The following is a 25,580-nucleotide window of genomic DNA, read 5'->3' on the forward strand; positions in this document are numbered from 1 at the left end:
ATTCTGCCCAAATCTCTTCGCTAGCAATCCAAAACCAGACAGTTAGCCCACCAGTTGTCCAAAAATGTGCATTATCTGTGCCCCCTTGAGGAGAAGGAGGGAAGATACTATGTCCCGGTACAAGTACAGGGGCAGGGTACAATTTTGGCACTGGTGGACACTGGATCCCAAGCTACCCTTCTGTCCAAAAGGGCCTTTGAGGAACTAAATGCAGGAAGGGGGGAGAATTACCGAATTCCTCTCACCTCTCTACCCGGACAACTGCAGAACTTTGACGGGAAGGAAATTCCAGTTGAGGGGACTGCAGACTTGGACATTAAAATTCGGCGACACAAGGTGAAACACCCGGTCATAGTAGTGACTCCAGAGGGCACCCCTTGTTTAATAGGGAATGACCTCCTGAGAAGGTTGTCACCCCTAATAGATTGCGTAAACAAGATCCTCTGGACCCAGACTAGCCGACCAATAAAATTAAAACAGAGTGTCAACCATGTTAGTTTAAACGGCACATGCCACATGGTTGAAGACAAATCTGACCAAGTAGAATTTCACTTCCAGAATAGCCAAATTCCAGACGTGACAATAATAGCAGTAGGACAACAGACTGGTGATGGGGGGGTCCTCTCTATTTCTGAAAATCAACCTTCCTTCCAGTTTAAGGTGGTATTCCACACTGGAAGGAAACACTCTGAAATTCTTCACCAATCCACAATCAGACACTCCCACTCCTATAGTCCAGAAAGATGTGAAATCAGCTCAGAGCCTGGCTGATATTCAGCAAATTGGAGAGCAGTTGTTCATCCCTGTTCAGTTAAATGATGGGAAGGACTCTGTTCTCGCTCGAGTGTGTGTGAACAACGGTAAGAGCTTCATCAGCGAAGCCATGTTCCGCCAACTCCCAAAAGATCCAGCCATTCCCACATTCAAACTGATAGACAAATGGGAAATGGACCTGGAAGCACCTAATTCCAAACATCTCCTGCCAAGCAGGTGTATGCTCAAAATCTCCATTGGCAACAAGAGCATAGTCCATAATTGTTGGGTCGTGCGAGACGTCACTGCCGCCTTTTACTTAGGCAGTGACATTCTCAATCGCTTTGCCATTAGTTTGGACCTAATAAACTTCAAAGCTTGGTCCCGATTAGCGGATAATCCCATGGGCTTTGATGATCCAGAAAAAGCATTTAGGTCAGCTCAATTGCTACCTTATGCAGTTGAAATTCAGATCAAAGAGGAAGTCACCATCCCAGAAAGGACCCGACAATTCTCCCTGGAAGTGAAAGTTAAAAGAGGACAAAAATTGCAAAACCCTGATGCTTATATACATCTAAAGGCTTCTCTCCAACAGCAAGGGTGGGGGTAAACCCAACTCCATTAGTCAACATAGAACAGGACACCATTCCAATAGAGATGGATAACAGCGACTTAAAGAGTATTACTCTAGCCGCAGGCACCATTATTGGAATGGCGGTTGATGACCGACATTTCTCCATTGATTTAGGAAATTAACTGTTAGGACCGATCCCCAAGGACTGTTTTGACAGTGACAGTGAGGACAATACAACACCAGACAGGATTTTCACCCGCCATGGGGGGAATTTCCTGGTGTACACTTCTTGCCCTTATGGTAAGGAAGATGTGACTTGTGACTTCAGGAGGGATGAGGTGATTTTCCAGGTCCATGAGGGCTGCCTTTCCCACCTGAAGCCTCCGGTCCAAATCAGCACTCTGACCAGGGACTTCTCCACCCAGCTGGAGGAGGCCGCTGAGATAGCCAAACCAGAAGTCTTTCCAGGCTTCAGGCAGATGGTGGAAGAGAGAGTCAACCTAGCTGATGCCTGTGTGACTCTGGAACAGAAGCAAAAGTTGAAACAAGTTTTCTTGGATTTCCAAGATCTCTTTGCGGTAGACTCATATGACTGTGGTCGCACCGACATCCACACCACAACAATTCCCACGGACCCTGGAATGACTACAGTGTTTGTGAAGCAATATCGCTTGCCTCTCGCATCCATGGAGTCCCTTACTGAAATAATTAAGAACCTTGAGTCCCGGGGAATAATCCGTCCAGTCCACAGCACTTTCAATAATCCAGTGCTGGGAATATTGAAGCCAAACGGCCAGTGGAGACTCTGCGCCGACCTTAGGGGGCTCAACAAACGGGTCCATACTTCCCGGTAGCCTCTGCAATACATCCACCAAGGGCTGGCCCAGATTCAGGGGTCACAGGTATTCACAGCAATAGACCTGACCAATGGATACTGGACCGTGCCTGTCAGTAGGGAGGACCAATACAAACTGGCTTTTACCTTTGGGGGCCAGCAGTACACATGGACCCGGACTCCCTTCGGATACCTCAACTCCGGCAATGAATTCAACATTTTCCTACATAAGGCCATGCCCGACCTGGGTACGAGGGGTAACCTGGCTTATGTAGATGATGTTCTCATCAAAAGTTCAGCTGTGGAGGAACACATAGCGGAGATCCGTTATGTTCTGACACAGTTGAGGGCCGCCGGAGCAAAACTTTCCTTTCAGAAAGCACAGTGGTGTAGAACCCGTGTTAATTTCTTGGGGCATGAGATTACTCCTCAAGGTCTCTGTCCCCAAGAAAAGAAAGTGGAAGCACTCCAGAAACTGAAAGACCCCACAACTCTGCGGGAACTAAGAAGCCTCCTTGAACTGACTAATTCCAGCAGAAAGTTCATTGAAGGCTACGCAGAGATCACCAGACCCCTGATTCATCTCTTGAAGGGGGGGGTAAAGTGGGAATGGGGTCCAGAACAATCCGAGGCAGTAAGACAACTCAAAAGAAGCATCTCACAAGCGCCTTGCCTAGCTTACCCTGTCAGAAACAAGGAGTTCTTCCTGGAGACAGGGTTCTCTAATATGTGCTTGATGGCAGTATTATACCAAAAGCATGACAAGGTCAATAAAATAATCTCCTATGCGAGCAAAACTTTATCCTCTGTGGAGGAAAAATTCAATGATTGTGAGAAGGCATTCCTGGCAACGGTGTGGGCATTGAAGAATTACCGCCCGTTTATCCAGGGGGAACACATCATAGTGGAGACTCCACACCAGCCTCTGCAATATCTCCAAAGTGACAGAATCCGGGCCGGAAATGTGAGTAATTCCCAAATTACTTCCTGGATTCTGTCAATGCAAGGCTTTCCTGTGGAGGTCAGATATGGCCAAAACAAGAAGAGTCCCCTCGCGCAAGGTCTGGCTGACTTGCATGATTGTGCCAGAGAAAACTGTCTCGAGGACGAAAGTCTAAAAATCAAGGACAACATGGAGGCATACCTTAATTCCCCACACAAAGTCTTTGAAGAAGACAAGTGTGAGGGAATGCCCACTGTCTATGTGGATGGATGCTCTTACCATGTTGACAACGACGGGGAGAAAGAACTGGTGGCTGGCGTAGGGAATGCATGGGTGAAGGAGTTCCCAGAACCCTCCGCTGGATACAAAATTGGTCCCCGAAGTAGTCAGGTGGCAGAATTGATGGCTGTGCATCAGGCCATCCTCACTGCTGTCCAACATCAACTCCACAAACTGGTCATAATCACAGATTCGGATTATGTACGGAACGGTTTCGTGGAGCACCTGGTTAATTGGAAAACAAGAGGCATGTTATGTGCTAATAACAAACCCTTGAAACATGGGAAGTTAATCCAAAACATTGATGATCTGGTCACATCGAATGGGATGACCATCTACTGGAAAAATATCAAGGGTCATTCCAAAGTAGAGGGACCAGACAAAACTGGAAATGACTTAGCTGATCAGCTGGCCAAAACCGGGGCCATCCAAGGGGATCTAATAGAAATAGAGTCCCTGTTTGGGGAAATCCAGGTCACTGCTATCACTAGGTCCCAGACAAATGCTCACAGTGATCTTTCAACTGCACAATGGAGTAAGGAGACCCCTGATGCTGATTTAATTACAGCTCAGAAGGGGGATCCAATTATTGGTAAGTTTTACCAACACCTTGAGGACCCTGAGAACTTTCCCCTGACGGATACCGATTACATTGGGAAAGAGGACCTAAGAGTGTTGATGAAATTTCCAAAAATGTTCCGAATCCAAAACAGTTTGCTGGTAAGGAAATCCAAAGCTGGCCACGATCAGTGGGTGGTTCCTACCTCATTCCGAAGCCTGATGTTAAGTCACGCCCATGATGCAGCCACCGCCGGTCATAGGGGGTTTCACACAACACTGGAAATCTTAAGAGAGGTTGCATACTGGCCACACATGGGGCAGGACCTCGACCATTACTTGAAGAGGGGGCCTTGTATGTGCACAATTTCAGCCATCATCCCTCACACACCGTGCGCCTCTCCAAAAGAGGGGGATGACACTGCCATGGTCAGATTTGCAAATCGACTTTGTAGGCCCTGTGATTCGCTCGTCTAGAGGAAAAAAGTACATGTTGACCGTTACATGCTTGTTTACCAAGTGGGTGGAATGTCTCCCAGCCCCAAACTGCAAGGCAGAAACAGCATCTACCCTGATGATTAACCACATCTTTTCCCGTTTTGGTCTACCTCAAAGGATTGAGTCAGACAGGGGTAGCCACTTCACCAGTGAAGTAATGACAAAGATGTGGGAGATACTGGGGGTCAAAAGAAAGCTACATAATGCTTACCAGCCAGCTTCTTCTGGAGCAGTAGAGAGATATAACCGAACCATTGTGAGCATCTTAAAAAAGTTTGTGGCAGATTCTGGGCCAAGTTGGGATATCCGATTACCTCTGGTCCTAATGGCCATCAGATCTACCCCTTCATCTGCAACCAAAATGTCACCATTTGAGTTGATGACTGGACGCAAGATGGTGCTTCCCCAGCATTTGCTCTACAGAACCCAAGAGCAAACGTTGATAAATGCCTCCACAACTCATGAGTATGTGGAGAATTTAAGGAAACACCTTCAGCATGATTTTGCCTATGCTCAGCGGAATCTAGAAAGATCAGCCGAGAGCATGAAGACCCACTATGATTTAAAAACTACCCGAAAGGAATATAAGGTGGGTGATCGGGTCTATCTATACAATTTCCAAAGGAACCAGGCCATACAGCGAAAATTCTTGCCTACATGGAAGGGACCGTTTGAAATTATAGACAAGATCTCCCCTGTTGCCTATAAGATCTGCATCCCCAAAGGCAGTCTGGCGGAAGGGGAAGACAAGTGGGTCCATATTAACCAGCTAAAGTGTTGCCATCCCAGGCACACTTTGCAGCAACTGGAGGAGTCCTCTGCAATACCAGAGGGGACCACTCCAGATTAATTCAGTTCCAACCCTAAACTATCCCACATATAGTCTCTAAAATATTATACTCTTGTAAGCCACTGTCTTTGAATGATAACGTGTATCTCAAAAGTAAAATGTTAGGTATGTTAAAGTATAAAATGTATATGTCTGCCACACCATTAGTAGTGATGGAAAAACGTCTACGAAAAGGTATTGCCGCTTTTCCTTTGTCGTCCTAGGAGAAAGAAAACCTGGAGACTGGCCAAGGAGGACAATCCGGAGACCGGGAGCAGAGACCCAAGGGGCCCGGGGTACCGCCCAATCCTCCCATCAGGACCAGCAAGGAGAACTGATTGATCGACTGGAGGGAGGAAAAGATGCTGAACTGTGCCACCTATGGAGTTGGAAGAAGAGGAGGCGAACATTCCAGATCTTGCGAGTTCCATCAGTGAAAGGACAGAATGGTCATCGCAAGAGGGGGGGCTTGTGGGATGTTTTTACCCATGTTTCCAAGCCCTACCATAAAACTGTCCAGTACTGGCATGAAAAACATCATGATGGCCAGAACTCCCCAGAGAGTGCACAGGGAAAACATGAAGAATAGGCTGCCACCCATTTTTGCCTATGTTGTGAGCACAGGAGGGCACTGCCTAAAACCACCATTGGGCTACACACACAGTAGCCTGAAACCATTGGGAATGGCAATGCTGATTGCCAAAAAAGCAACTCAGAACTGTGGGGAATTAATTTTCTTAATCCCAAAAATGGTTGCATTACCAGTACTCACCACTATCAGAAAGCCGGCGTTTTAAAACCACCAGGCTTTTGTGTAAAACTGCACAAATTAAACAAAACCAGACCAAGGAAAGACTTGCTAAGAGGTGGAAGAATGTAAAACCATATTCTGAAATGACTTGAAGGAAGTAACTATTTAATATATAGGTACAAATTGTCAGTTGGATTTGAATGTAGAAAACTGGGAACAAAAAGTGACATTTAGCTGAAACCTGGCTTAATGAAACTGGATTCTGCCTGACAACTACCCCCGACAGGAGTTGAAACCTGCTCAGCCACTCCCCTTGCCAAAAGGAGTTGTCACCTCTCTGATTAGATTAGGGGTGGAGCAGCTGGGGACTACAGGGAGTTGAACAAAGGCCTGTCCTGGACTCAGGCAAATGTTATATTGGGGGGCCGTAAAGTGGCTTCCTCTTAGGGGAAACTGGAAGGGGCAGTGCCTCTGCTAGCAGCTGAGCTTGGGGGAAGTGGATAAACCAGTTATTCCACCCTGTGATGTGGGAAGCCACACCCCTTTTTGACCAGAGCATAATTTTAAAAAGATAGATAACTCATAGTGTGGACTTGTCAGAATTATATAAGTAATATCATTATTTTTGTGATTTTTCTGTGAACATTTTAAGAGGCGTTAGGACCCTGTGGTGTATTCTGGGGGGTTGCTAGCGGAAAATAGGGTCTCACTCCTAATGTATGCACGTTAGAAATCTGACACTTCTTCAATTAATGTCCATACTCCTTGCGCACATGTGTGTAATTTTGGGTAAATGTCCGATATTGCAAAACCAGTTAAAAAGCGCAAAATGTTGTCATTTTTGAATGCAAGTCCCCAGGAAGATCAGAGGCGGACAAGCATGGACCATAAGGAATATATAATATGCACATGTAATTTAAACAAATTGTATATCTGGGAAAGATGTATTTGAATCAAATATAGATTTGTGGGCAAACTGACCAGGGGAGGATCCTCTGACCCATAAACAGACCTCATCATGAGGACAATCCTTTTCCTTCCCCCAATCATGGGCCAATGACAAGTAGAGAGGGGCAGGCTTAGCTAGGCCCAGGCACACACCCATTTTCAAAACACATAAAAAGAGACTGCTGGGACAGGTAGAGAGATTCAATTCCATTTGCTGCGGAGCATGCTGACCGACGACTTCACATCCAGAGATCCAGACTTCAAATCCATCAATCTCCAAAGACCAGAACTTTACTTCAGAACTTAAAGGAAGGGCCTAACCCCACAAACTGAGAACTCTTCTCAGCAGGCCTCAGCAACCTTAAAATCATTTGCGAACTATTCCACAGCCGGGCGAGCTGTTTGAATTATTTTGCCAAGAACAATTGCCAGAGACCAGACCAGAGATCCAGAGTGACCCAGACCGCTGTGAGCAGAACCAGAGAGCTGACCCAGATCACTGTGAAGTGCCGAGACCAGAACCGGAGTCCAGTCCAAAACCTGACCAGATCCGTGGCGAGGCCTATTTCAAATTTATATTGTGAGTACCTAGCAGAACTGTGCAGAACCAATCTCTTAGTTAAAATAATCTAATCCAAACTATTTTAACCTAAGTAGAACAGCCTCCTAGAAATCGTGTCATCTGTCATTTGTAAAGCTGCACAACTGTCAACTGTCAATTCTGCAGCTGCAAGCTGTCACCTGTCATTTGAGTTTACTTTAAATCTGAAAAACTACCTTTATTTAATCGTCTGTATCTCTGGAACCGTTTGTCCTAGGAACTTGGTTTAACTCCACCCCTAATCTAATCAGAGAGGTGACAACTCCTTTTGGCAAGGGGAGTTTAAGCTTAGAATCTCAGCTTTCCAATGAACCTAGAACCGACTTGCTACTCCTTATACTTTTGCCGTAATCACGATTCACGCACTCGCGAATTTTGCCACGATTTGCGATTTGGCCTGATTTCTTTACCTGTAAAAAGATTGCAGCTTTTTGCTTTCCTCTGCTAAAAATGTGTTTGCCTCTTAATAAACATCCCTGAATCATTGCTAAAGTGAGCCTGAGCTCATCCCAAGTATCTCTCACTCACATTGAACCCCCTAAAGGGAATTAAAAGCATTTTCAGCATTATTTCTCACTTCATTGCCACCACATTCAAAGCACTTGGGCCTGTGTTTTAAAACTCATACCGGTTTTCTCTAAGCTTGCTGGGGGGGAACTGAATTTCGTATTGTATTTGATTGCATTCCTGAGAACTGTGTGCTCCTCTTTCCATCTCCTTCCATTTCTTACATTGCATAGGGGAGGGGGGTGAATTGCCAGAGAAAAAGTGATTATCTTATCTTTTGCTAAAATCATATCAAGTATTTCTGTACTGCATTTTATTCCTCATTGCTTTTCCCTTGAAATCATAAAAGTATTTTGCTACTTTATCCATCCTATACTAACTCCTCATTGATTATAAAGAAGTGTGCTAGTGTCAGATTACCCATTGTTGATTAACATTATATTTATAAGGGTGATATCGATTATTAATTTATTATAAAAGCGTGGTATCTATATTTTGTTTTATTTCTCAAATAAACTTTTTAAACTTGCAAAACAGAACTACTTCTTGGCTCAGTGGGGTCAGGGGGATTCTAAGAGAGGGGTGTTATATAGGGGTAGTCATCCAGAACTCATGAACTGGACATAAAGATATATCAATAAGGGTTTCCATTCAGTATCCCAGACTAGGCATTGACTTAGCTGTAGTGTTGAATTGAATCCTCTTACAGTCCACTATTGCAAACGTACGGAAGAGTTTCAAGTTACTACTTTCCAACCCCACTTCTATTCACACAGAGCACGTTGGTTGCAGTGTCAATGAACAGTTAATTACTGGCTCAATGTTTCAGTCTCTAAAGAAAGAGATGCTGTAGGATGAATGTCTCCTCACAAGCTAAAACTGAAAGTAGTTGCTGTAATTATGCTACTATGCAATTTTATGCCATCGCAGGAATTCTGCAATGGAACAAGAATGACAATTTCGCGTCTACATCATAGAGTCCTGTGTAATCGATGGATTAAATTTAGATACTGTACTTATACCATGCATACCTCTTATTCCATCTGCTACAAATATGCCTTTTAAATTCAAAAGAAGACAGTTTCTTCCGTTTAGCCTTTTCAATGACCATAAATAAGTCACAGGGACCTACACCCCCTTCCTGGAAGTGATCAGTGTTAATTCCGATATTTAAGAAAGGGACAGAAGTGACCCTATGAATTACAGACCGATAATGACCTTTAAGATATGCTAGAAAGGCATATGCTGCACAAGGAACAGCACATTTTCGAAAATATCCTCAGGTATGTTACTGTAGAATTCTCATCTCAAAATTGGTTTTAATAGCAAATCAAATTGATCTAAACAAAATAATTGGAAATAATGATCTCAAACAAGTAATTGAAAATATGACTAAATTACTTTATTGGGATGCCAAAAAGGAGTTTTATGAGAACATACCTATACTGTATGTATAAACGTAAAAGAAATTCCCATGGCTTTAATGTATCTTTAAGTAAAGAAATTGCATCCTTTTTAGGAGGCATAGACAGAGAAATTCAAAAACGTTTGGATATTTAAGTAGTGAATAAATGAAAGGATGCATTTCAAATTACTGAATTCTAGCTGGCACCATAATGCCTCAATGAGGGGCAGCTCGTTTAGAGGTATTTTGGTAGTTAAAGTCTGATCTAAATGTAATACAGAGCTTTACCTTGTAGTTAATGTCTATTGTAGTTATTTGGAGAACTCGCTTGAGGCGGCTATGGGAAGCTTAGCACATTTCCTTTTGGAATGGTTTGAAGGTGGTACAGTTGGTAATATACTAATAGCTGCTGAATTAAAAAATGACTTTGTAGGGCTTAAAGGGAGAAGGGGCAGTATTATAAATTCTCAGAGGAACAAAGCTGAAGATGGTGACCATAGGAAGGCCTGGTCCTGATACTTTAAAACCTGGAACATGGCCCTCTTGGATGCTATGGTTACAGGTGACTGGGCAAGGCATCAAACCTGGCATCATGGACCTCTTTCATGTACAATCAATGTTATTGCTGCTTCAGAAAATGTATCTTTCGTTTGTGCATATTAATAGAATGGCTAGTGACCATCAGATATTGTGTGCAAAGTTCAAGCATGGAAGTTACAATGTGCAAAATCGCAGAGCTAGGAGTGTGGAGGTGCCGAAATGGAAAAATAGGCTTATCTGGACCCCCGGGATCGTGGGCAAATTTAATTTAATTCTCAAACATTCATTGCAATGCATACCACCTCCATTTGGACAGCTGTGTTGTTCCTCTTATTCTTTTTTGATATTTACAAAAGTAGTCTGATTAACAAAAATCCATATTATCTAACCAGGGGTTCAAATCTTGGGCCTTTAAACAAGAATTCAAGACCCCAAGAGACTACTTAGCAATGAGTCTGAAAAAACATTATTTTTCGGCAGGCGATGTAACATCATAAAAACAAAGTTAGGGTGCTTCGCTTTGCTATTCATCAGGAAGACAGGGAGGCTATGTCGGTTATGATACATTATAATTCTGATATAAACTACAGGAGATTGCTGAATACAATGTCCAATTTTCAACTGCACGGTCAGACAAATCCTATCATAGAATCTGCTTGGGTGGATTAATTTTCAGTGATCTATCCTTGTGCACTAATAAAAGAAGAGAATCTGCAGGCTTCAGGAACTTGGGCCCCTTTCTTCGAGCAGGTGGATACTGCGATATTAATCAAAAAAGCTAGTAGATATCGAGGGCCAGGCCCGAATAGTTTGTCCAACATTGTTTTTAAAGATGACCCCACTTTGTTGGCTGGTGTTTTATTTTGGTTATTTAGAACCATGTTGCTCGGACAATGGCTCCCCTCTTACTACAAAGAAGCTATTTGTGTCCCTATATTTAAGAAGGGGAATAGATGTGAACCTTGCAGTTAGAGACCCATAGCACATTTAGATGCAGGTTCTGAAAAATTTGCATCATTGGTTTTAAATGATTTGAAATAATGGGCTTCATCTTATAAGATCTTGAAACCAAACCGGGTTGGTCTTTGTGCAGGCGTGGGTACTCTATTGGCAGATCTGGTCATTGATCATCTGCAAAAATACTCCTGGGAACTTAAATCCCTTCCTGGTTTTTTTTAGCAATCTTGATTTGACATGGTTAACCGTGGAACTCTCTGGAATAAATTGGTAAACTGGCTATCCCAAATAGACTGTTAATTGGCCTCGTATTTCTACACATGGAGATTGTGTTGAGGGTAAGAATACATATAGCTGGAGAGCTCTCTCATGCAATTCATACTTGTAGACGGCTTAGGCAGGGATGCATCAATGGCACCCAATCTATTTAATCTGTATTTAGTTGATATAGGAGAGGCGTAGCGGAATGTCTCTTTTGTTATGACTAAAATAATTGGAACTTCCTTGCTTTGATTGACCTACACGGACAACATTGTCCCGTTTGATCCTACATGAGTGCGTCTGCAACGTTTGTTGGCAGCCTTTGAGCACACACCACGGCAAATTACCTCATTTCAAATTCACAAAAGACCAAGGATTTAAAACGTAGAGCAAGCAAAGGAAACGATTCACAATGATGGTGGCTTGTGGGCCACATGGTGGGAGCGGCTAAAGAGATGAAATATTTAGGGATGAGAATATATTCACAAGCCTAGCAAGATTGCATTAATTGATCATTAAAAGGAGAAGGCATGGTTGTTAACCCCCCAGTTGAGGCACTTTAATTCACAATATGGTAAATGGTTGTTATTTAAAATTCTATGAAGGAAGAATTATCCCTTCAACTGTTTACAGCTTGGAAATTCACCATCAGCTGTCTACAATACAGTATTAGAAGATATGTCCTGGAAGGCACTTTTATTATTGCCGATATCGACTACCATGGATGTAATTAGGCATGAATTGGGTATTGTGTCTATGAATGTGAGAATTTTATGGACAAATCTTTTGGTATGTAAAAAAATGCTGGAGCTTCCTGAAGATTGTTTGTACGAAATTTTGTATGAACTTTTTAATACCCGGAGTACAGTAACAGAAAATCATTATTTCCTTAACGCATGCAATGAGCAGTTGAGTCAGAGGGGGGTGGAGTTTAATGTGGTCATGAATGATCGACCTAAGTATGAAAAGCAATTATGGGGGCTGGATTTGTGTCAAACCTGTGACGTAGTGGGGAACTATAAGAGGTTTGTTGATCTCGTGAATACCCACAGAAAATTTGCTGACGTTGCCCCGTATTTTCATAGATTCCCAAATTGAAATTTTGTGGGACAATTCTACGTTTTCAATTAAAAGTCTTAACGATGAGGGAGGTAGACGTTCTGGAGACCACCAGAGTTCTGTGTAGCAATGAAATGGAAACCTTAAAGCGCTTAATATTATACTGTGAAGCGTTGCTCTGTCATCGTAAGTTATGCTTTGACTGGTTTGTGAAAGATGTGGTGCTCACCCTCATGAGATTTTATGGACTGGCCTCTTGATGTTCACTTCAATTGCAGTTAAAATTGCAATTTATCAATTCTTAATGAGAGTAAACTTAATTTAACTGTATTTTTTTTAATTAGAGCAAAAAAAAACGTTTCCCGATTTTGATTGTTAATGCGTGCCTGTTTATGTTAGGAAAGTCAAGGAAGGATTGTGTGTGTTAGGCTTCAAATTTAAAACTACGTCCACAATAAACAAATACAAAATTACTTTCTTTTTAAAAGGGAAGAGAAACTTTCAGAGAATTAAACTATTTGAATAGCAGGGTTCTAAAATCGAATTTCCTATCCTCTCCCCCGCATTTTGGATCCTTGTGGGACTATTCTAATTCATGACATATCATTATAAAACGACAGTTTCTGCACGTCAGACCTATTTACTTCCTTTGCCAAATCAGAACAAGAAGCCACAGATTCCAGGAGGACCTTCACTTTCTCAAACAAGCCACATAATTAATCATTTTATTTTACTTTTGGGAGGGAGATGCCCCTCGCTTAGATTTATGGTTCGTCGGATTGAATCGCATGGACAGGAATCATTGTCTGGGATATCTCCTGGCTCCTAAGGGGATGGCATTGTCCACTTGCTGAAATTTGAAAATCTCTAGGCATCCTGCTCATCTGATTCTCTGGTCCCCTTGTGGCTTAATTAGAATATTCTTTCTGATCCCAGTCCTTCTTCTTGTCTGCACATTTTGATATAAGTTCCTTCAGCCAAATTGAATGTTTGTTGGAAGGCAATAGGAACATTATCTGGTCGTCCTTCCCACAAGAACAGCATTTAGTATACTAGGGTGAACCCTACGCATGTCACATCATCATTTAACACTACAATTAGCATTGGATGGGCACTGTGATTGGTTTGCATCTCTATCTCACATCCACAACGGCCCTGTTGCTTTCTTGCACTTGCGCATTGAATTTGATGTGTCATAAAAGAGAAGTATCAGCTGCAAACTAGACCCCGCCCAGGGGTCAGCCCTGATACTGACCTGAAATATGAATTTTAGTACAATTCATTGAATTAATATTTGACAATAGGGAAAACGACATATTCATATTTGTGAAAATGTTTTGATTTCAAGGATGTAACTGAGCTTTCTTTCACCTTGTTCATAATGGTGTCATTGATATATGCAGACTAAAGAATTTATTTTAAAATATACCATCCCCACTGGCCTCACGGTCCACCTATTCTGCTCCTCTGTGATGGCTATGCTTTTAACGCCCAGCCTTCCCCCTTCCAAGACTCTGCGCAGCTCCCATTAGTGACCCTAGCCAATTGCTCCCTTGGCCGATCTCTAACTAAGCTTTTTCTAGGGGCTGGATTACACAGGTGCAAACCTTTAAAAAGCACCCTCGGCCCTTGCCACTTTTCCAGCATAGTCTTGTTTACAATCTCTGATCATTACATTGCTTGATGTGCGTCCGAAATCTCATTTGCATTGTGTTTTTCCTCCTGTGCTGGTGAGTTTGGCCTCGATTTCAGGTTGGGCAGGATTGCATTGTCTCCTTGTTCCCCTGCACACTCTTCTCACTCCCATGTCATTTTCTGTTGCCTCACCAATAAGCTGGAATCCGTGTGGTCTTGGCAGGTCAGTTGTTGTATGCCTCATTTTTGTTTGACATTAATGAATCAATTAGTTAATTAATCATTTGCAAAACTATTGGAGTCATTCAATAGTGGACTAACTCAGCTGGTGCAAAAGCCTGTGAAAATTAAGAAGCTCAGATTCATAGCCTTATATTTCATCTGGCAAAAAGTGACACAAGAGTAGTGTGGCTGCAGGCACATTACTTGTGAGAGACTGCACCACACCACCTATCAAATGCGTTTGGCACTCGACTGGTCTAGTCATCTGTAAGTGCACATGTCATAGCAATACCAATTAAAGGCCTACGGTAATGCAACCGCATACATCCAATGTTGCTGCCAGGTTGCAAAACGCTGCTCCTTAAAGCCTTTGATAGTGAACACCTGCACACCACGTGCTGGTGGCTGACTACAGTATTGCAGAATGCCATGGTACATACATTAAAATGTGGCATGCTGACTCATATTAGACAGGCCACCTCGCCAAGTATTCACTAATGTATAGCCATGCATCATGGAATACCCTGCTCCCTTAACACAATAATAATACATATAAATTCAGCAGAGATGCGGCAGAAAAATATCAGTGCAGCCGGCAGGGCATACTAAAGGAGTTCTTACAGTCAATATTCGACAACTCATGCCCCACATTACAAGGCAGCCGTAGCTTCTACCAAATGTCTGATCCTATGTACTCATAGTTGTGTTAATTCTTTAGAGAGACTATTGTCGGGGGGAAATTCTCCCGGGGCTGGCTGGGCCGTCCGCGGACCTCCGGGCAGGGAGGCCCCAACTCCTCCCGTATATCCCAAAAGATAGAGTATGAGACACACGCAAGAAGCAAGGTGATTCTGCTGTTTATTAAACAAAACGGCAGGGATGGCCAAGGATCGTACGCGTCCGTCCTGACACTCTCTTCGCAGCGTGGGGCTCGCAGGCCCTTTTTACCTTAGTGTGACGCGCTACTTGCGTCACCTTAGCAAAATTAACAAAAAACCTATCGCCACTCTGGATTGGTTCCCCGAGTGGTAGGGTTAGTATAGCATACGTATAGAAGACTTGGTTATTGGTCAAGGGTCAGTCAGGTGGTATACTTGGGTTGTCCCTTCAGTTTGATACATAAAAATTGTTACATGAAGACCCATGAGGATTGGTCAATGTGAATGGCGTCAGTGATAAGGGTCCCATGTTCTGATTGGTTCACCCGCGAGCCCCCCAGTCTGGGACCATCGCTGTTCCCAGCTTGCGGTGCACCTGTCATTTGCTACAATGTTTCACTATGGGTGTGTGCAGACAATGTGAGGACTTATTCATGAGCAGGAAGGCCGACTACTCCCACCGTCGCAGATGTCTGTTGAGTCGCTTAATTGTATCTGCCTGTGTCTTGTGACGGGGGACCCAGACGCCTTCTTCCTCCTGGGCTTGTCACCATATCAAGTTCGGCTCGGTCACGTGAGGTAGGGACCGTGGTTGAGGCAGAAATTTGCACAATTAATATTATATTTTTCACTGTGTGCCGGGTTTATCTTGCAGGTGCGACCTTGGCGTCGGCTTGCGGTATGCAAGTTTGCAACGTTGTGCAATTGACTGTCTGCTTTCGCTAGGCTCATTCTGCAGGGTCAGCAACCGAACCCTTGCTCATTCAATGTTCATGAAAGCTTTTGCTTGCGGCCTACTTGGGCCTGGTGCATAGGAGTAACCATTTAATGTAGGGCGCTGTAGGTTATGGTGTCGTGTTGTTCTATCTTCAGTGTCGTGTCTTCGTTATATTCCTCATTACGGTTCATGGTTTTAGAAGAAGCGTGAGCAAGCCTTTTTAGATAAATTCATTATGCGTCTTGCGTTTCTGCATTTGAAAAGCCTATGTTAAAAATAATAAAGATGCACGTCCATGAGTGTGTCCGTCGTCTACGTCATAGCACTGAGCATGTTCTTCGTGTGAATTGATGTGGGAGTGTCCAGTGTGTATGTTGCACGACTGTGCAGACCGTTAGCTAGGTCATCATGGCATCTCTAACGATGTGTTGATTTGTTGCTAGATGGTTTAGTCGAGTTCATCCATGCCGCAGGTGTCGGCATGTGCAGGGCAGGCTGGTGGGCATGCGGGTGGGCATGCGAGTGCGCACATTCGTATGTTCTTGTACCAGGGTATTTGGTCGTCTGGTAGATGGGCAAACTCCTCCCGTGATCCTCTAAGCCATGGTTGAGAGGGGATTGGTGGGAGCCTTTTGGTCGCTTTTCCCACTTCACTATTGACTGTTCTAGCTACGTCTGGAGGCAGGGGAATGTTGTATCAATTTGGTCACAAAATATTTCTCAGTATTTAGCCACAAATCATGTAACTGCCTGCTCTATTCACACAAAATAATTACAGTGAGCACCCCAGAAGAATCCTAAGAATCCCTGGAGCCAGTGAGGAGTTGCTCTCTCTCTCCCTCCTCCCCTCACTGCAAATCCTGCAGCACAAACACAAAAGAGGCACTTAAGCAGTGTGACGAATCCAGGGAATTTTTCTGTTCTCCCTCTGGGGACAAGGAAGGTCCAAGCAAGTATTCCAACCCACCTCCATCCACCTTAAACTCCCCAATGTTTGTTTCATACATGGGAGTTGAACATTGCAAGCAGATACGGTGCTCCTTTAAGGTGGATGGCTTGGTTTCTGACCTAGTTTTGTTATGGGATCTTGAGGAAGACCAGGACCAATGGAATCATCTGTTCTGTTCCTGAAAGTAATGTAAATGTCGCTGTACACCAATGGAATAGTGAATTGGCAGGTAAGCCAGAGATGCTGGGATGCACGGCAATGCTGCCTGGGGAGAAGCTCCTTCATAGGAGGAGCTGATAGCCACACAGTTGGCATGGCGGGTGGAGACTCAAGGCAGGCCGTGGAGTGCTGTCACATCAATGAGGTCGGGAAACCCCATTGGACAGGGACCGAGGAAGAATGAAGCAGCAGCGAACGATATAGGATGCACCAATATCCTGCTCTGCTGACGCTGAAGCCCAGAGAAGGGGGAGGCCATGCAGAACAGCAGAACAGCAGACCAGAGCAAAGGCAGGGATGTGGATGGAATGGAATAGGCAATGGAATCTCCCTCTCCATTCCCGGGAGGAGCGTAAATGCTGCCGTATTCCAATAAGAGGGAGAATCAGTAAGTAAGCCACACAGGGCTAACGATACACATACCCCAGCAGGGGCTGAGAAGAACAATGAACCAAGCAGTGCCAAGCAGGTCCATAGCCCACGCGGGCCTGAGGAAATGACTACCCTGCAAGGGGGTGAAAGAACAGAGAAACCCATGAGTGGGAACAAACTTGGAGCCTATCTGAGGTTACTTTTGGTAATAAATCAGAAGGAACACTAACTGGGCTTTGTTGTTTTTGTAAGTACCCGCTTATCCAGGTCAAGGGAACTCATCCCAGTAGAAGGAATAAATCAGAGACTATACGGACTACCTGACAACACTATTTTTTGAGCCAAAGAACCAGTGAAGAAATAGATGTTTTTTTCTTTGTTAAGCATTCTATGAAACCAAGGACCAGAAGAGATGTAAAAACTCTTAAGTGGGTGTCAAGCAATCAGCCACCATAAAAAGGGAGTAAACCAATACGAAGCTGATGCTTGGACTTTCTTTCTTTCTTTCTTTCTTTCTTTCTTTCTTTCTTTCTTTCTTTCTTTCTTTCTTTCTTTCTTTTTCTTTCTTTCTTTCGTTCTTTCTTTCTTTCTTTCTTTCTTTCTTTCTTTCTTTCTTTCTTTCTTTCTTTCTTTCTTTCTTTCTTTCTTTCTTTCTTTCTTTCTTCTCCAAGTGGTAGGTTAGCCAGTAGGCTAGTAGGCATAACTTTAGACGGAGGACAGCATTTATTTGGGAGACATCCTGACGAGCACCGGTTTGTTGTTTTCTAGTATAGGTAATCCATCATAGAGATAGGGACTACAGAAGGTTTTATTAATAATTTCTTTAACAAACATTTGAACAAAACATGTCCTTTTGTCCCACTCCTATGCCTGATTTAACGCAGCTGTCAGACCAACTTTTTTTATTTTTACATAATCTGTGCCTCGCCCTAGAACCCCGTAATGCAGTCAGGTGCTAATCGAAATATTGCTTGTAGCTGTGGGGCAATGCAGCTTTTTATAGCACTTATGAGTCCATAGTCTGGCTTTCAGCTCATAAGAATCTGTATTGCCCACAACGCCTCAGATACGTTCAAGTCTCTGTTGTTGTACTGGGTGAAATATTAATTGTATTTCTTGCAGGCTGCACACAAGGTAGCTGAACTCTATATTGCAAGCGTAATAGTTTCATCTTGATGGAATGTCACATATGGCTGTTACCTTGATTGCGGAAAGGCATTACACAAGAACATTCTCTTAGGGTACTTTTGGTTTGGATTAAAGTTTGACAGGTACAATTATAAAGTATACAGCCTCATTACAATTTAGGCGGTAATTCAGTGGTAAATCTGCCAAAAAATTGAATAACCGTTACCACCACTTAGTCAGGTTGAAATTCTGCCTGATTGCAAGTGGTGGTGTAATTCCCCATTTATTTTGTGTCAATTGGACCCAATGGGGCTTCTTTTGTGGAATTACAGTGGGGGAAATTACAGCTGCAGTAATTTCACCTTTTCTGCCGATTTTTCGGGGTTGTGTGTGAATGTTTATCTCCAGGGTTTTCCTGCAGGTAAATCCTCCACTCAAAACCCAACCTCATAATTTTGCATAGTGGAACAATTGGCGGTAACAGAGTTAACACCAATTTTACCACTTACCACCCAAATCGCATTGAGGCTGATAGTCTTTCTTGTGATTTCTGTGGGCCTTTATAAAGCACACAGGTACACAAAGAGGAATCTTGGTGATTTAGTACGCAATCAAGCATGTGAGTTGTTAATGATATCTTTTGAGTTGGGTGAGGATGAGTTCTCAGAGGAGGCCTCACTAGCATGTGAAACATTGTAGCATTCTAAGGGGTTACGCTTGAGAAGCCTAACGCAGGGCCATGGTTGCGGTTTGGTGCTGAGTACTGGAAGCTGGGCAAGTTAGAGGAAGAGCGGAACAGTAGAAGGAAGCGATTCAGCTCCCTTCTAGCCATATGTATGTTGTCCCTGATATGTTACTTCCGGTGCTACTCCCAACACAAAGAAGTACACTTTATTTCCAGTCCCAGTGGCAGGTATTATCGTGGTATTTTCCTCATTTTTAAATCTTGATATTGCTTATGCCTGTGCACTTTGTATTAGAACTCATTGCTTGTGAGCTTAAACTTTATTTGGGTTTGTCTAGACTGCCCAGAGTTGTGCTGAGTTGCGTCAAAGAGGTTGTGGTGGAAGAAGAGGTTAAGTGGAGTTTCACAGCCTCTAGTCTGCCCAGTACAGGTTGCGTTGGTTAACATGGCCTCATGACAGCCACTGCTGGAGTGATGTGCCGTGATCAATCATCAACATTATTTATTTATTTATTTATTGTGGTATCGTTTAAAAAAAACCTTTTACAACATAAAATACAAAACGTGTCATGATGAAATAGCACATATTACACAGTCTGTGGTAGCGGCCATGTAGTTATAGTTAAGTTGTTCAACCCATAAGAAGAGCACTTTTTGAGCGGCTTATAACTTTGCCCCCCCCCCAGACGAATCCTCACCGCCAAACTTTTCAAAAGAGTATATGTCCCTCTCGGATTGATTCTGCGAAGTTTGGTAAAATTTCATCCAGGTGGGCAAAGTTATAGAGGGGGGGGGGTCCCAAAATGTGTGTTTTCTTCGTAGGCGCAATGGGAAATAAAATGTGCTCATGCCTACAGCCTAAACTGCTGGATGGATTTTCACAAAATTAGCGCCAGGAGCGGCGGTTTGGTCCAGAAAGAACGCTTTTGTAAATTTGGTGTAAATTTGTCCAGTATTTTTTATTTAAAGCAGCCAAAACGTAGGTTTAAAAAAGAGTGATATCTAGGTTCAGTCCGCTGACCCACTTCCCTATACGGTCCGCAGACACTCCCCTGTACCAATCAGGGGCTGGCGTGAAGTCCACGGACATCAGATGTGCCTGCTGATTGGATGGTGAAAAACGTGAGCTGCTTCAGAACTATTCTAAAATGGTTGTCATGTTGGATTTGCGAACTGTGCCGGTTGTCCACGGACATCGCAGTAAAAACATATTAAAAAACACAACATTACACTTGTCTAACTAATGAAACAATCTTTGGGAAGGTGAGGGATGATGAGGATGAGATGGGATATGGCCAAAAAAAGCCAAAAACAGGTGTTTTTCTTCTACGAAGTCTGCGAACATGTCAGATCATCGGGGACATCCATGCATATTTTTTTATTTTTGTACTACATGGTTGGTGAAAAGGAGTTTTTGGGTGGCTTATAACTATGGGGCAACTCAATGAAACTGCATAAAATCCTGTGATATCATTCTAAACTTCACTTCAATGGTTCTACACAGACTGGTGCTGTTTTGCCAAGAGAAAACAAAATTAGCGGGGGGTCCCACAATAGGTTTTACAAATCTGCACAAAAGTTTGCAAAATGATTTAAGACCCAGATATGAATGTTTTTGCAAAGTTTGGTGGTGTTTTGTTAAGAGGGGGCAAAATCAGAGGGGGGGTCTATACATTTTTAATGGCTTATAACTTGGAAATGATCACGCAATGGGGTTAAAGTGAGAATAGCAACCAGGGCCTGGCAATGTGGTAACATTTTTCGAGATAGGGATAGGCTTGAATGGGAAACAAATTCTGCTCCTGGCCACAGCCCGAAATGCTGGACAGAATTGCAGCAAACATTTGTGAGGAGTATTAGAAACTGAAAGCATGGTTTTGCAAATCTGTCCTGTGTTTGATTTTATTTTTGATTTTTTCTAAAGTGTGAAAATGTAAGTACAAGAAATTTTGATATAACTTTGGTGCCTGGGCAATGGGCCTGGCCCTGAGCAAAGACCAATGTGTACTCCGATTCTGAAAGCATGCTTTTGCAAATCTGTCCTGTGTTTTCCTTTTTTGAAAGTGTTGAAATATAAGTACAACAAATAATGAAATAATTTTGCTGCTGTGGGCAGTGGGCCTGGCCCTCGACAAGGACAAATGTCTACTTTGATTGCCTACTGGGGTATGAGGCATGGTCGAAGCCCATGCCCCATGGATTGTGGAGCCTGGGCATGCAAGCTATGAGCACTGGCCATTGGTCACATTATGAGGGTATAGTGGATACTGAACTAGGATGCTGCTTAGGTGCAGTGGATAACAGGGGTGGTTTGGTGGGGCTGGGGTCATGCTGAGGGTCATGCTTGAACCTCATGGCCTAGGCAATTGAACAATAACTTGCATCCCCAGCATGTGCTGCTAATAATGACACACATAAGTATGTTTTGCAAAAAATATATTTGTTATATGAGGATTATAGTTCTTTATATATGTTAAAAGAGGAATTATTAATAACTTATATGCAGTGATGTAACATTATGAAATGTTTCACTTATAAAAAACCTATTTCATTCACAGAGTAAACTTTGTTACATGGATGTTACGGTTAAGATGTACCCCACCCTTGGGACTTCTCTGCCCCAGCAGTTAGCTAGTTGCCTCCCACCTTGTCATCCCCTGGCACTTCACTCCTGGGCTCCCATAATTACTTGCCCATCTGTACTGCCCCTTGTATTTATCCACTTCTCTCACTGCACAATGCATATGTGCATTTATAGGAGCACTATGTACAGTGTTTTGGTATAAGTATGGGAAAAGCAGATACAAAAGATTTGTAGAGCATTGTTAAGTGGCAGTTGGTGTGTGGAAGCTTAATATGTTGAAAGACCATGGGCCTCATTCCAAGTTTGGAGGTAGCCATGGTGCTATTAGCGCCATGGCTGCCTCGAAAATCAGTCCGGGTCCGGGTTCCTTGGATGGGGACTCACCGGGTCATTCCAACGTTGGACGACCCGGTAAGTCCCCATTCAAAAAACAAATCCCCATTCCCGCTTTTTTGACTGATTTGTGGATATATGTGTGAATGGTTTAAAGCAGGCAATGAGAGCCACCTGGTCAGATCACCTCCTTCCTCTCTGAGTGGGTGGACCTCTCCTCCTCCATTCTGGCCTAGACCACTCAACTCCTCCTTCTTGGAGACTATAACATCCACCTGGATGCTTCCTGTCCCTCCTCTGGACTCTTTTGCGCCCCTCTGTGACTCTCTCTCTCTTTCTATTCTCCCTTCTGGCCTAACTCACTCTGCAGGGCACACTCTGGATATTCTGATCTCCTCAGAACTCCCCCTCTCTATCCCCATCATCACCCCTCCCTCCTGGAATGATCACTTTTGCCTTTCCTCCCATCTCTCCCTCTCTACCCCTCAGGCCAACGCCAACTCCAGCACTACGACCTACCTTCCCGGTCATGTGACCCATGAAGCGTGTGTCAGATGAGGCTTTCACCGCCACTTTCTCTCACCCTACTCCTCCTCTGGCTGACTCACATCCTGACACAGGCCTTTCCATGATCCACTCTTCTATCTCTGATACTCTTGATGTTCCTGCCGCCCCTGTCATGAGGATCCGCTTGAAGTCCAAAGCCAAGTGCAACTCCTGATATGACTCTGACTTGGTCACCCTTAGACGCAAGTGCAGGATGGCTGAGAGGAAATGGCTGGCTTCTTGCGCATCCTCTGACAAACCGGCCTACTGCCTGCTCCAAAGGCAATACGAATCTGAAAGGAGCTGGCCAATCCTGCTGCACTCTCTACCTCACCTGTCCCCTACCATGCCCTCTGCATAGCCCCGGCTTCTCTAAAACCCAGGAGATCCTGTCCACCTTCTTGTCCTCTCCTCATCCTCCCTCTACTCTATCCTCTAACTCCGGCCCCCCTGTGGCCACCTCTCTTCCCTCTTTCTCTTCCTTTCCTCTGTTCTCCCCTGACAAGGTTTCTAGACAAGTCTGATCTATGAAAGTCTTGTCAAAACAGGTTCTTCCTTGTTCTTCCAAAACCATCAAGGACCACATTGACACCCTCGCTCCTGCCCTGGCTGACTTCTGCAACCACTCCTTCACTACTGGAGCCTTCCCTTCCCCCCTGAAGCATTCTCTTCTGCACCGTCTTCTAACGAAACCCTCAGCTGACCGCTCCTGCCTGGCTAACTATCGCCGATCTCCATCACTCCTTTCCTTGGCAAACTCCTTGAAAATCTGGCCATCTCCGAGCTTAATCTTCACACTGAATCGGCTGGTTGGCTCCATGACCATCGGTCTGGCTTCAGAGCAGCGAGAAGCATGGAAACTGCTCTCCTGAACATCCGTGAAGACCTGCTCTCTAACCTTGATTTTAATCTCCCCACTGTCTCCATATTACTCAATCTCTTTTCTGCCTTTGACACCGTCAACCATGCCAGCCTGCTCAATCATCTCCATGATAACGTGGGTATCACCAATCACACCCTGGCCTGGCTGACCTCGTTCCTCTCTGATCGACCCTTCCAGGTCCAACTTGAGTCCTTCCTTTCCTCTAGCTCACTCTCTTCCTGTGTTGTTCCCCAGGGGTCTAACCGCTCTCCCTGGCTCTTCAACCAATACCTGGCACCTCTCGCCCACCGCATTTCTGCTGTCTGCTCCAACTCCAGTGCTATGCGGATTACACTCAGCTTGTTTTCAGGCTCCGCTCTTCCACCTCCACTCCTTCTCTCATCTCTGACTGTCTGTCTGTGTTCCAGCAGTGGTGTGATGCCAAGGATCTCAGCCTTAATGTCAGTAAAATGGAGATTCTCCTCATCATCACACCTGCACCATCCTTTCCCGTCACTCTCTGGCCGGCCTCCCTTGCCCCTCTTCCTGCCCTCACCGGTGAGGCTAAGAACCTCAGGGTCATCTTCAACTCCATACTCTGCTTTTCTCCTCACATCTCTGAAGGTATTCTTCCTTTCTTCACCTTCCCCAAGAAGCTCACTGTCTCTAGAGCTCTGGTTCTCTCTAGGCTGGACTACTGCAACAGCCTCTTTCTAAATCTACCTGCTTCTACTCTCTGCCCTCTGCAACTCATCCAGAACAGGACTGCGAGACTTGTCCTTGGCCTCAAGCCCAGGGATTGTATCTGTCTAGCACTGAAATCTCTGCATTGGCTCCCAGTGGCTACAAGGATTACGTTCAAGACCCTCTGAATTGTACACAAGGCCTTCTGGGGCCTCCAAATGTCTCTTCGTAAATACCTTCCTACTCAAGATCTTCCCTCCTCCACCTCCAACTCCCTCAGGGTCAGCCGCTTCTCCAAGCAATGAGTTGGTGGTAGGTCTCTTTCTTTGGTTGGGGCCTCCCTCTGAAACAGCCTCCCTGCCTCTCTGAAAATGAGGAGAACCCTCTCTGGTTTTGGAAGCACCTCAAGACCTTCCTCTTTGCTTCTGCCTTCTCTCTTCCTCTCCCCTGCTGATTTCCTGTCTGATAGTGCACTGGTCACCTGGCTACCCTCTGATTTTGGGCTCAGGTCCCTGCCCGCCCAGTTGCACACCTGCACTGCCCCCCGGCATCCCTTGCACTTGGGTCTGTATATGTAACCCTACAGTCCCTCTACCTGCACTTTTGGACACCTGCTTTTGCACCTGCCACCTGCTGGCCGCACTTTTTGTCATTGTTTTGATCTCATGTACAGCAATGTCCCCTCCCCTTTCCCCTGGCACTTTTCTCCTCCCCCTCCCCTGCGCAATCTCAATGTCATTTGGCCTAGTAAGAGCGTTGTCTCTGTCCTCCTTCTGTTCCCCCTTCCTTGCCCGGTCGCACCTTGAAACAATTGTGTACAGGCACGTTACAAATGTCACATCATATCATATTATATTGCAAACATAACAGTAAAAAGAGTAGAAGGGCTGTCTTGTGTGATGGTGTGAATATTCAATTCAGGTTTTCTAATAAGGCATGTGGTAGACAGGGGAATGCAGACACTGTGGAAAGTGAAAAAGGGTAATGGATTTTGGCGATTATTGTATACTAAAGAGAAGAATTTCGGACAGAAAGGTGTTTTTGTGCTATTTTATTTTTGTCTAGAATACAATTGTCCATTATTTCCATTAGCATAGTAGAAAATACTAATGGGAATGTTGGAGAATCTTATTGAATCCAACTACTTCGCTGAAAAATTGAAATTAGATGGAGTCTATAAGCTTATTTTTTTAGTTCTATTATTCAACTGTGGAAGGTGGTTCCTAAAGAAAAAGTCTCTGAAAAAACCTTAGTTAAGGCGCAGTAAAGTTGTACAGATTTAACACAACAAAACCCTTGAAATTCAGCAGATGTGGGAAGTCATGGCCAGTTTAACTGGAAGTGCTCCCATTAATGTCCCCATAATGCCTTTTTGTATGTCATTGTTAATTCCTTCTCTTATAATGTGTATGTGCTCATGGGCTTTGCAACGAGAACGCTCTGCGTGAAGCTGGTCATGCCTTTCCA

This window comes from Ambystoma mexicanum, chromosome 6p (assembly GCF_040938575.1).
Source record: "Ambystoma mexicanum isolate Mex_15411 chromosome 6p, UKY_AmexF1_1, whole genome shotgun sequence".
Taxonomy (NCBI): Eukaryota; Metazoa; Chordata; class Amphibia; order Caudata; family Ambystomatidae; genus Ambystoma; species Ambystoma mexicanum.